At 39.0% G+C, this 13,973-nt stretch overlaps 1 pseudogene; it reads right to left on the bottom strand.

The window, feature by feature from the left end:
- Positions 1-11,284: 11,284 nt before the first annotated feature.
- LOC103586562 lies at positions 11,285-11,659 on the bottom strand (annotated as a pseudogene).
- Between the last annotated feature and the right edge of the window lie 2,314 nt (positions 11,660-13,973).

Here is a 13,973-nt window from a genome sequence, read left to right on the forward strand (position 1 = left end):
AACAGACCAAACCAAAATGAAATTACTCATGCTGACACTCCATACTACCAAGCCAAAACTAAGTTGTTTATTTGAACTTCCGAGAACTCAGGAGAGAGACAGATAATAGCCAAATACCCAAACAGGCTGATTTTAGCCAGCATGATAAAGAAGATCCCTCTACCTTAATCTTTACAAGGAGAGTAACTTTGAAATGTCCAATCTGCTTTTTGTTCTCTGTTTCTGCTTTTCTTAGTCCTTTTCTATTGGTAAAGCCAACCTCCTCTGCTCAGTTCATCAGAACATTCTATTTTGTAGGCCCACCTTTCAAATAGCATAATGAGATTTCCCACCATCTGAACACTGTTACAATGGGGATCAAGTTTCCAACACATGAACTTTTGGAGGACACATTTAACCCACAGCAGCCTGTCTGTTCAGAGTTTTCTTGGCCTTTCTGTATAGCATTCCTTCCTCTTGGGTTGGGGCAGGACTCCTCTGGAGTGGAGGTCTTCAAGGGAGAAAAGAGAAGTAAAAGAGTGACTTTTCTAGGTTCGCTTTGGGGGAGAAAGATTCTAATTTCTATGACCAGCCTTGGGGAAAGGAATTCTGGTTCCTAGGACTCAATTCAGGGTTGGAAGAGGGGCAGGAGACAGAAGGGAAGAAGAAAGTCAAAAACAATTTCCTTCTGAGGCCATCCAGTCTCTGTTATTTCAAAGTACTGAACATGCTAAGGTGCCATACTTTGGGGTATCACTTTCTGAGCCCCCCAAATAAGAAGGGGAATACTATGAACAATTCTGAACACATAAATTTAACAATTTAGGTGAAATGCACCAATTCCTCAAAAAACACAAACTACCACACCTCACCCAATATGAAATTGATAATTCAAATAGCCCTACAACTATTAATGAAATTAAATTTGTAATTTAAAAACTCCCCCAAAATAAATCTTCATGCCAGATGGTTTCACTAGAAAATTCTACCAATTGTTTAAAGAAGAGTTAGGGCATGGTGCTCATGATGCCAACGTGAAGGGTTCGGATTTCCTTACCATCTAGTTGCAAAAAAAAAAAAAAAAAAAAGAGAAAAAGAGCTTCCTAACTCATTTCATGAAGATAGTGTTAACCTGATACTAAAACCAGAAAGAGATATTACAGACCAATATCCCTGATTAATACAGAGACAAAAATTCCTAACAAAATATTAGCAAATAAAAGTAAGTAAAATATAAAAACAGTCAGACAACATGGTCAATTGGGACTTATTTGGGAATTTAAGGCTGTCAATATTCAAAATCAATCCATGTAATCCACATTAACATGCTAAATAAGATTACATGATCCTGTTAATTGATGAAGAAAAGCATTTGACAAAATTCAGCACTCTTTCATCATAAAAACTCAGATAACAAATAGATGGGAACTTCCTCAACCTGACATATCTACAAAAAATCTGTAGCTAACATGATGCTTAATGATGAAAGATTCCCCTTAAGATTGGGATTAAAGTGAGTACGTCTGCTCCCTCCTCTTATTTAACATAATGCTGGAAGTTCCAGCTAGTGTCATAAGGAATGGAAAGGAAATAAAGTCTCTCCTATTTGTACATGACATGATTATCTGCATAGAAATTCACACAAAATTTACAAAAAGAAACTCCTAAAATTAATAAGTGAATTCAGTAAGATCAAAGAATACAAGATAAACATACAAAAATCAACTTTACTACTATATACTCTTTCTCTTTTTTTTTTTTTTTGGCAGCTGGCTGATACGGGGATATTTCTATATACTCTCAATGTACATGTGGGTGTTGAATTAAAAATAACATAGCATTTACAATTGCTCAAAAAATAATAAAATGTTTAGATATCAAGCTAACAAAATATGTACAAATCTCATAAGTTGAAAACTATAAAATGCTGATAAAAAAACTTAAAAAGCTAAATAAATAGACATTGCTTTGTCTCCCATGGATTTGTCAACCCTCTTCCACTGGGTGATGGAGACACGAAGGATTACTCAAAGCCCATCTCTTCTGAGCAGTGAGAAGCCCCGAAGTGGTTAATCTCCCAGAACCCTCAAGAGAGAGGCATTCCTTTTATTTGGGAAATTAACCACGAATTGGAGTTCTCGTCCTGCATTTATTCTCCAGACCAGGAAGTTACAGGAAGAGAACATAGGTGGAGTTATAGTTTAACAATATAGGCTGGTAACATTCAATAAAACAAGCAAAGTGATATTCCATAAGGCAATTTAGATGATCCACCAAAAAAAAAAAAAAGCCTGATCTTAGCAAACATTCCTTCTCCCTACAGAGCTTCCCAGTGTTTTTACATATCAATCAGTGACTTGTCTGTCTTTGAACCAGTAACCTTGCTGTATTACAATTTTTTATCTTACAACAGAGACTATAGCCTGGGGAAAATTTCCTGTTTTTTGCAAGGTCAACATTTTATATGTACTTTTAAGAAGTTAGACTAAATGTGAAAGTGCAAGAAACTAGGCCCTGTGAAATATATTTGCTTTATATTATACTCCACGAATAGACATATAGACATAGCATGTTCATAGGTTGGAAGATTGAACCTAACAAAGTTGTCAGTGCTCCTCAAATTGATGTGGAGATTTAAATCAATTCGCACCAAAATTCAATCAAGATTTTTATAGATGTAGACAAGATTATTTAAAAATTATATAGTAGAGTAAAAGTCCTAGAATAGCTAAAACAATTTTTAAAAATAAGAATAAGGGCCAGCCCGTGGCTCACTTGGGAGAGTGTGGTGCTGATTACACCAAGGCCACGGGTTCAGATCCCTATATAGAGATGGCTGGTTTGCTCACTTGGGAGAGCATGGTACTGACAACACCAAGTCAAGGGTTAAGATCCCCTTACCAGTCATCTTTTTTTAAAGAAAAAAATAAGAATAAAGTGGGAGGAAATAGTCACTGAGATTCTAAGACTTATTATATAGTTACAGTACTCAAAACTGTGTGGTACTGGTGGTGGGATGTTAATGATATGAATGGTGGCAGGGGCCCTCTAGATAGTTTCAGGATGGGAGTTGGTCACCAGAAAGACCAAGGCTTGATCAGAGGGCTGGAACTTTCAACCCCAACCACCAGCCTCCAGGGAGGGGAGAGGGACTGAAGGTGAACTTGATAATCAGAAGAGAAAACTGAAAGGTGCAGAACGTGGATCCCTGGGGAAAGACTCCATAGGGGTGGAGAAAGATAAATCATAAAAGCTACAAAAAAAAAAAATGGTTAAGAGCCAAGGGCAGCCCCTACTGACAGACAGCAGGAGTGTGGGGCACCACTGTGCAGGCAGCTCACTGCAGCCACAGACACCAACTCCACATGGGTGGGTGGCCACAACCACTGCCACAAGCACCACAGCTGTAATGGCAGCCCACTGCCACAGCAGAAGATACTGATGCTGCAGCAGTCACTGCCACCATGCAGGTGGCCCACTGACCACATGACTGCATCGACACAAGGAAGGTCACCAGCAGAGCCTGGGAAGAGAGGTGAGCAAGCACAGATCCATGACCCAGTGGCCCAACCCATAGTGGGAATTATGCTGCCCCCCATGGTAGCACATTTAGAGGTGGAAGGTATGTGCACAGTCCATGTGACTACCTTGATCCAGGGAGAGATACATGTAGAATCTCCAGAGAGTGCAGGATAGCCAAATAGAGTAAAGAAGAAAGTTCCTACCCACCACTAACCCATCTCCTAACCAGGAGAAGCAAGGACTTGGGAGGAGTCTCTGCCTGTAGGAAAGAGGAAAGAGAAACACCACTGAGAGTCACCCATTCAAACTGGGGAGCTTCAGTGTACCCCAGTGCATCCATCAGGGTCATGAGACATTTACCAGGGTGCCAACAAGCCCATCCAGGGTCACCCACCCCAGCCAAAGAGCAAGAGGTCACCCAGGAGCTTCTCCCAAGAACTCAAGAGATTGCCCACATACTTGACAACCCAACACAGAGTCACTAACTCCAGCAAGGAATCACTAAATGCCCCAGTGCCTAGGCCATGGAGGCACTCATACATGACTCTGACATTAAATACAGCCAAAGTATCCACATGGAGACTAAAACAATACTAAATACTAAAACACCCTATTCAGTGGTCAACATACAACACATCTACTGGAGGAAGTCTCTCTCCTCAAAGCCCACTCCAGAGTAATAGAAGAAGCAACTGCTCTACTAGATGACCAGACTTCAACAAAGAGACACTGGAAATATGACAAAACAAGAAAACATGACATCACCAAAGGAATACAATAATTCTCAAGTACCAAACCAGGAAACCCTTCAAATGACTAAAAAGAAATTTTGAACAACAATCTGAAGGAAGCTCAATTAGATACAAGAAGACTCAGTTAGACAGCACAATGAAATGAGAAAAACTGTCTAGGATATGAAAGAGAATATTTACAAAGAGATCAATACCTTAAAAAAGATTGTAGCAGAACTCCTGGAAGTGAAGGATTCATTCATGAAATAAAAACCATGTGGAGACCGGTTCCCGCTCACTGGCTGAGTGTGGTGCGGGCACAACACCGAGGGTTGCGATCCCGTTGCCAGTCCCTGGTACAGGCGCAACACCGAGGGTTGCGATCCTGTTACCGGTCAGTAAAAAAGACAAAATGGAAAACAAACAAACAAACAAACAAACAAAAAAACACAACCAAGAGCTTAAGCAGCAGGTTAGAGCAAGAAGGAAGAATTTCTAATCTCAAAGATGGCCTTTTTCAAAACCCAGGGGGAAAAAAAAAAAAAAAAAAAAAAAAGAATTTAAAAAAGTGAAGAAAATCTAAGAGAGCCAACAAACAATGTTAAGTGCACAAACATCTGAATCATTAGCATTCCAGAAGAGGAGGAGAAAGGAAAAAGCATTGCAACCAGATTCAATGAAATAATAGCAGAAAACTTCCCAGGTATAGGGAGAGACATGGACCTTCAGATCCAGGAGGCTCAAAGATTCCCAAACAGATTCAATTCAAAAAGGTCCTCTTTGAGACACATTAAAGTCAAAATGGCAAAACTCAAAGACAAGGAAAGAATCCTAAAAATAGCAAGAGAAAAGTGTCAAGTCACCCATAAAGGAGTCTGCATCAGACTAACAGTAGACTTCTCAACAGAAACTCTACAAGCCAAAAGAGAATGGGATGATACATTCAAGATACTAAAAGAAAAAAACTAGCTAAGAATACTGTTCCAAGAAAGGCTATCCTTCAGAAATGAAGGAGTAATAGTGTATTTCCAAACAAACAAAAACTGTGGGAGTTCACCACTACATGGCCAGCCCTATAAGAAATCCTCAAGGGAGTCTTGCATCTGGAATCCAAAAAACAGTACTCACTACCACAAATACACAAGAAAGAACAAAATCCACTGGTGGAACAAAAATGCAAATGAGAAAGAGAAAGAAACTATATCTTACCAACTCAAAAAACCTACAAACACTGAAGACAAACAATCAAAGGGAAAGAGGGGGCTGGCTGGTTAGTTCACTTGGTCAGAGTGCAACCTCATAATACCAAGGTCACAGTTTCAGATCCCTGTACTGGCCAGCCACTCACTCACTCACTCAGTCACTCAATCAATCAATATAAATAAATAAATAAATAAATGGGGAAGAAAGGAACTAAAGATATTTAAAACATCCTAACAAAAATCAATAAAATGACAAGAGTAAGATAGTACCTTTCAAAAAAACCTTAAATGTAAATAGACTAAATTTCCCACTCAAAAGACAGAGACAGACTGGATAAAAAAACAGGGCCAAGAGATTGCTGTCGACAAGAGATTCATCTCACCTGTAAAGATACACACAGACTAATAGTGAAAGGATGGAAAAAGATATACAAAAAAAATGGAAACCAAAAATGAGCAGGAGTAGCTATTCCTATATCAGATCAAATAGACTTTAAACCAAAAACCATAAACAGAGACAAAGAAGGCCACTATATAAACAGAGACAAATAAGCCACTATAAAGGGATCTACCATGCAAGAAGACATAACAATCATAAATATATATGTACCCAAAATCAGAAAATCCAGATACATAAAGGAAACGCTATTAGACCTAAAGAAAGAGACAGACCCAAGTACTATAATAGTTGAGGAACTGAACACCCATCTCTCAGCACTGGACAGATCATCTAGGCAACAAATCAACAGAGAAACACAGGATTTGAACTACACTTTAGACCGGTTGGACTTGGCAGATGTCTACAGAACATTTCAGCCAACAACTACAGAATATATTCTTCTCATCAGCACATGGAATATTCTCCAGGATAGACCACATGTTAGGTCACAAATCAAGTCTCAACAAATTTTTTAAAATTGAAATCATTTCAGGTATCTTTTTGTACCACAACAGATTAAAACTAGAAATCAATAACAAGGAAAACTCTGGAAACTATACAAATACATGGAAATTAAACAACATGCTCCTGCATGGCGTATGGGTCCAAGAAGAAATTAAACAGAAAATAAAAAAATTTCTTGGAACTAATGAAAATAAAGACACATCATATCAAAACCTGAGGGATATTGCAAAAGCAGTACTAGGAGGGAAGATTATTGCAATAAATGCTTATATAAAAAGAATAGAAAGATTACAAATAAACAACCAAATGCTACATCTCAAAGAACTGGAAAAACGAGAATAATCCAATCCCAAAATTAGTAGATGGAAAGAAATAATTAAGGTCAGAGAAGAACTAAATTAAATAGAGACTCCCCAAATGATAGAAAAGATCAATGAAACAAAAAGTTGTTTTTTTGAGAAGATAAACAAATTAGACAAACCATTAGCCAGGATAATTAAAAAAGAAGAGAAGACCCAAATAACAAAACTCAGAAATGAAAAAGGAGACCATACAACTGATACCACAGAAATACAAAGAATCATTACACACTATTAAAAACAACCATATACCAACAAATTTGAAAAGCTGGACAAAATGGATAACTTTCTGGACACATACAAACTTCCAAGACTGAACCAAGAAGAAACTAAGAAAAACTTGAACTGACCAAGAACAAGCAACGAGACTGAAGCAGTACTCAGCAGTCTCCCAACAAAGAAAAGCCCAGGTCTTGGATGGCTTTACTGCTGAATTCTACCAAACCTTTAAAGAAGAATCAATATCAATTTTCTTCAAATTCCAAAAATTTGAAACAGAGATCATTCACAGGCCAGCATCACCCTGATACCAAAACCAAAGATACAACAAAAAAAGAAAACTATTTTTGATGAGCAAAGATGCAAAAATCCTCAACAAAATATTAGCAAACAAAATACAGCAACACATCAAAAAAATTATACAACATGATCAAGTAGGATTTATCCCAGGGACGCAAGGAGGGTTCAACAAATGGGATACACCACATCAACAAAACCAAGGAGAAAAAAAATATATATGATTACCTCAGTAGATTCAGAGAAAGCATTTGACAAAATTCAACGCTTCATGATAAAGACTCGCACCAAATTAGGTACAGAAAGAAAGTATCTCAACATAACAAAGGGCATTTATGACAAACTCATTGCCAATATCATCCTGAATGGTGAAAATATGAAAGCTTTTCCCTTCAGAACATGAACAAGACAAGGGTGCTCACTCTCACCATTCCTATTTAACATGGTACTGGAAGTACTAGCCAGAGCAATCAGGCAAAAAAGAAATAAAGGGCATGCAAATTGGAAAAGAAGAAGTCAAACTGTCCCTGTTTACAGATGACATGATCCTATATACAGAAAAACCTAAAGACTACAAAAACACTCTTAGAGCTGATAAATGATTTCAGTGAAGTTGCAGGCTACAAAACCAACACACAAAAATCAGTAAAATTTTTATATTCCAATAATGCACTAGTAGAAAAAGAAGTCAAGAAAGCAAGCCCATTTACAGTAGTCCCAAAAAAAAAAAAAAAAAAAAACTAGTGATAAAGTTAACCAAGGAGATGAAAGATCTCTACAACAAGAATTACAACTCACTGCTGAAAGCAATTAAAGAGGACACAAAAAAAATGGAAAGACATTCCATGCTCTTGGATTGGAAGAATTAACATTGTGAAATGTTCTTATTATCCAAAGCAATCTACAGATTCAATGGAATCCTCATCAAAATACCAATGACATTCTTCACAGAAATGGAAAAAACGATCCTACCATTCATATGGAACAACAGAAGACCCAAAATAGCCAAAGCAATTCTGAGCAAAAAAAATAAAGCTGGAGGCATTACACTACTTGACTTCAAATAATACTACAAAGCTACAGTAACCAAATAACATGGTACTGGCATAAAAACAGACACTTGGACCAATGGAACAGAATAGAGGACCCAGAATTCAACCCACATGCTTACAATCAACTTATCTTTGACAAAGGCACCAAGAACATACATTGAGGAAAAGACTGCCTCTTCAACAAATGGTACTAGGAAAACTGGACATCCATATGTAGAAGAATGAAACTAGACACGTACTCTCCATATACTAAAATCAACTCAAAATGTATTAAAGACTTAAGTATAAGACCTGAGATGATAAAACTCCTAAATAAAACACAGGGGAAACACTTCAGGAAGTAAGCTCAGGCAAAGACTTTATGAGTAAGACCCAAAAAGCACAGGCAAAAAAAGATGTGAGGGTCAGAGTCCAGAGCCATGAAGCGAGAAACTGGCCTATAGTGGACACCTTTTCTGGAGCCTTAAAACTACAGGGATGCAATGTTTGTGAGAGGGAGATACACAGTAACCCAGGAAAACTAGGAGTAGAGACATCTTCACTTCATGTTTCAAAGGAAACTGAAGTACCAGCACAATGACATTTCACAAACCTCATCAGAAAGATGCCATTTTGGGATGAGGCACAAGTGCTTCCCCTAAAGGATGGATGGCCGTTTGAGGTGCTCTTTGATGTTAGGACAGGAGTTCGATGGGCAGACATAAGGCTCTTTCAGACAGAGGGAACAGCAAGACCAATGGCTTACAGGTGGGTAAGTGGTCCAGGTAGGGAGCTCCAGCAATCAGAAGGAGCCCTGTTGTTGGAAATATAGGAGAAGGCTTTGGAGAGGAGGGAGAACTTGTGTTGGGTCTTGAGGGATAGGCAAGAATGGGAGAAAGGAAAATTGTTTCCTATTCTTCTCTCTGAATGTCCTTGGGAGAATTGGGAATCATGGTGGAGTACATAGCATTCCCGTGCTGTGATGTAGATTCAGGGATTCTCTTACACAGTTTCTACCTCAGCTTCCCTCAAGCATTTAAATTACTACCACAGAGGCTTCTTTTCTTTCCTCTTCTGCCTGAATCTATTCTTGTAACTGTACAGACTACAGAAAACACACTACAGAGTTTCACGGCAAAGCCACTAAGTACTTACCCAAATTTATGTCTATGTATGAGACTGTACATTTATCTGACAAGAATTAACAGATGTTAGAATTTTAAAAATTAGGTCTGCCACTTTATAAAACAACCATTGTTGCATCCTGTCAAGTCTCTAGGTTTTTAAAAACAATCTTCAAGATATTTCTTCCTACCTACAAGTACGAGGACATGCACTATACAAGCTGCCACCACAGAGGGTCCGTGGTCATAGAGCCGAGATCTAGATTTCAGGACCACAGTTATTAAATGGAAAGCTTATCTGAGTAGCTAAACATGAATGACATTGAGAGGCACTACTGTATTTGTAGATTATATTTTTTAGCACATTGTAAGCACAGTGATAATTTAGGATTCTGTTATGATTTTTAAATTTTTTTTACTGATTGTACTGATATTATTACTTTTACTATGCTATTTTATCTTCCTCAAACTCAATGCAAAGAAATAAAACAATCTGAAGAAAAATTTGTCCTTACTGTTCACAATAAAAAGAGTCTGTTTCAACCAGTCCCGTGATGTCCACCAAGCCACCACAGGAAGCACCCTGGGCTCCCAAGCCAGGGCAGTAGGGGGCTTCGGGCCTTGGCCACATCCCCCGGACACCCTCAACCTGCCCAGCAATGACCACCAATCTGCCACTGGATACCCCCTGGGCTCCCAAGCCAGGGTGATGGGGGGCCTAGGGCTTCAGCCACACACCCCTGAAATCTGCATCCAAGCAAACACTGGAAGCTCCTGGTCTCCCCTGAAGGAATGAGGGGGGTGAAATGGGCCTCAAACATGCCCCCCTCCTTCCTCCTTCTCCCACCCTATTTCCTTCCCTGTTCCCATCTTCCCCTCCCCAACCAACTGCTCCTCAACAACATCTGAGAATTAAAAAAATAATAATAATAAATAAATAAACTTAAAAAAAAATAAAAGAATAGCCCTTGGTATATGTCCAAATATGGAACCTGAATGACATATTAGAAAAATTAAATTAATTTCTATAAATTAGAAATACAGTTTTAGAAGTAATTATGTCATTGTGTTAATATTTACCTCTTTCGAAGTCTTTGCTATCTTGCTTATAACACTGAGTTGAAGAACGAGAAAGCCTTTGCCTATGGCTGTACTTTTTAAACTGTACATGAATACGTCCTGTTATTGCACATAAATATTCACAGTAAATTACTAATTTGCAGACCAATTTTGTTTCAATTAACAAATGAGGTTATTAAATGTGGCTTTTGAACTAAAAAAAATAAGATATTCATTTTATCTATTTAAACTCACCACAATATCTAGTTTCCCCTGCCAACTTGACCCATTATTTTATAATTTGTCTTCTTTTATTGATATTATCTATATACATATTAGTCTCTCTACCCAGACTGCAATTTCTTTAAGGAACAGATGTTGGAATCGATCTCATCTTGGAATCGTGAGTACCCTACCCAGAGTAGGTACTTATTAAATATTTAAGAAAATGAAAAAAAAAAAAAAAACAGTCTGCTTCATTCCACGGGCCTGGGCATATTGTACAATAGGAAGCACTTAACGGCTCAAGTGAATGAATGTACCATTTTGATTCTGATCCACTGAATAGAATCTCATTCATATTCAGTGACCGGACTAACTCCATATGAGCTGTGATAGACTGAACCATTTTTTGCAGTATCCCAAGATCTCACTAAATAAGAAAAGATCCTACACAAGGAATTATAACAATTGATCTGCCTATAAATTATATCTACAGGCTCTTTCTTTAGCATAAGGTGGAAAAGGGGACCCTTTCCTGAGTACATGGATACAAGTATTACTGTTGCCTAAAGATCGCTGGATTGATACTGTATTGTTATAATAAAGATAAGGAACACATTGAAATCAATGTCAGATTAAGAAAATTCCACAACTTGTCTCAATTCTTCAAATAGTGGAGCAAGTTCCTCTTCTAGGCTGACGATTAGTCCTGTATTGGTACTGCTGCTTGCTATGACACTCACCACCAAAGGCAAATGGTGAAATGGAACCACCTGGTAGGTGTTACAGTAGCAGATGATACTTTTATTTTTTGAAAGTCCAAGTTTGCTCCCTTGGTCTGTTGCAAGGGCAAAAGTACATAAGAAACCAGGTCTCAAAGCATGCTCTGGAACATTATCATCGGCCACTTTAATAACAGATACTCCATCTCTATCTGACACAACAATAGCATGGAGTCCTTCCACACATGGTTGCTTTTTATACAGGAATCACTTTAGATCATCAGCCATAACGAACCCTTTCTCTGGCAGGGCCAATCTCCACACCTGGGTTTCTGGGCTGCCAGGTTCCCTGTTACACTTTTAAAGGTTACAAAGCACTTTCCCATACTCCATGGTGTCAATGAAAATCTCAAAACCTGTGTACTCACCAGCGATTTTCAGATAGAGGAAGGCTTCTTCCTGGGCTTCTTTATCTCTGAAAGATCATAACCCCCCCCAATAAACTACTGAAAGAACACAGTTTTGAAAATGTTGATATAGTACAAACCCTCCCATTTAAAAAACAAACAAACAAACAAAAAATAACGACTGGCAAGCTGGAGCCACTGCAGCTCAGAGGAACGGGAGGAGTGACCTACAGAATTCGTGAAGGCAGAAGGCACGATGACAGAAAGAAAGGACTGCTCCTATTGTTTCAAGCCCTGGCCACTTCAAGGGCGGTCCTGGTGAGCACACAGAGCAAGATCTGGTAAATGCCACAGCTATGCCCTTCATATGAAGTTGCTTGGAGGCTGCAGGGAAGAAGAGGGCCTTGGTGGTTCCCAGTCCAGCAAGACCACTAACAGGGTTCCTGTGGACCCATCAAGGAGTGAGGGGCTGCAGACAACTCATAAAAGAGGCCATTCATTGGGGGACCCAAGGAAGAATGATGCAACACTTCAGTGTCTTATCAGGATTGTCTATCTGGTGTGGCCACCCCAACTGGACACTGAAAAAGGGACCACAAAAGGAAAGCAGAGACAGGAAATACTGACAGGACAGAAGAAACTAGAGGGATGGAGAGGGGTGTCTGAACTTGATGCCTTCACAATGTCAAGATAAAAAGAAAGGGGGAGGCCCAGTAGCAGTGGTCGTCTTTAATGCTGCATAATAGAACAGCCACAGTAAGCTGGTACCGCATGGAGAGGTGCCATTTCACAGCCTTTACATGCAAAGACTTTATTTCATTTTGATTCACATAAAATCCTGGGAAGTACTAAACAAAGCTCATAGAGAAGCGTGACTTCTCCAGGGCACCCTGCTGATCTGGGAATTAACCACACATCTAATGATCTTAAGTGTAATGCCACATCCGCTCCCCTCTGAGAGTTCAATAAATCTTCAATTAAACAATTTCAATGACCTTTGTAGCACTTTTCACCTCATATTTTTCAAGATTTCCTTTTGATGGAGTTTGTATGTGTTGTCCCCTCCAAAACGCATGTGGAAATTTGATCCCAAATGTGTCAGTGTTGGAAACTGATTAAGTCATGGGGGTGGATCCCTCATGAATGGATTAATGCTCTCCCTGGGGACAGGGGAGCCTGAGTGAGTTCTTGCTCTATTAGTTCCCGCAAGAACTGGTTGTTTATAGGACCCTGGCACCTCCTCTCTCTCTCTTGCGTTCTCTTGCCATGTGATCTGCTTGTACCTGCTGGCTGCCTGCCACTTTCCACCATGAGTAGAAGCAGCCTGAGGCCCGTGCCAGATGCAGCTGTCCCAGAATCGTAAGCCAAATAAACCTCTCTTGGGCCGGCCCTGTGGCGCACTGCTACAGTGCGCCGCTTGGGAAGCGGGGCGGCGCTCCCGCCGAGGGTTCGGATCCCACATGCAGACCGGCTGCTCACTGGCTGAGCGAGGTGCGGGGGCAACACCGAGGGTTGCGATCCATTGCCGGTCATGAAAAAAAGACAAAAAGGGAAAAAAAAAAAAAAACGAATAAACCTCTCTTCTTTATAAATTACCCAGTCACAGGTATTTCTGTTATAACAACACAAAATGGACTAATACAACTTTTCAGTTCGCAAGTTTGTTTACTTCTTTCTGTAAATACTTTCCTGCTTAAAATATTCTACATCATCAAACAGTTAAGCACATATTTTCTAACTTTTTATATATTTATACTAATATACACACATAGTTTTCTAATAAAAATTGGATCACACTATATATGTTATTTTCTGACATTCTTATTTTATGTCAAAACCAATATTATATTATTCATAATCAAGATGGTTTTCTGTCTTTCCTATTACAAATGATGCTGCTATAAACATCTTTGTATATAGATGGCTAGGCATACCTCTGATCACTTCCACAGAATGAAGGTCCAAATTGCATTTGTCATTAGAATAAATTCTTGAACGTGCAATTGCTGGACAAATGGGACTAGAATTATTCTTATGTATATGTACAAACCTATCTATTTCCTACAGGCAAGAAGTGACTGCACATATTTTTTGGTCTCTGTCAGGCTTATCTCTTAAAGTTAATGTAGAAGCCAACCCTACAGTTTGCCTTTCTTTGGCATCAATTCGGGACATCTCACTCTTCTCAAGGAAAA

Source organism: Galeopterus variegatus, unplaced genomic scaffold, assembly GCF_000696425.1.
Source record: "Galeopterus variegatus unplaced genomic scaffold, G_variegatus-3.0.2 Scaffold351, whole genome shotgun sequence".
Classification (NCBI taxonomy): Eukaryota; Metazoa; Chordata; class Mammalia; order Dermoptera; family Cynocephalidae; genus Galeopterus; species Galeopterus variegatus.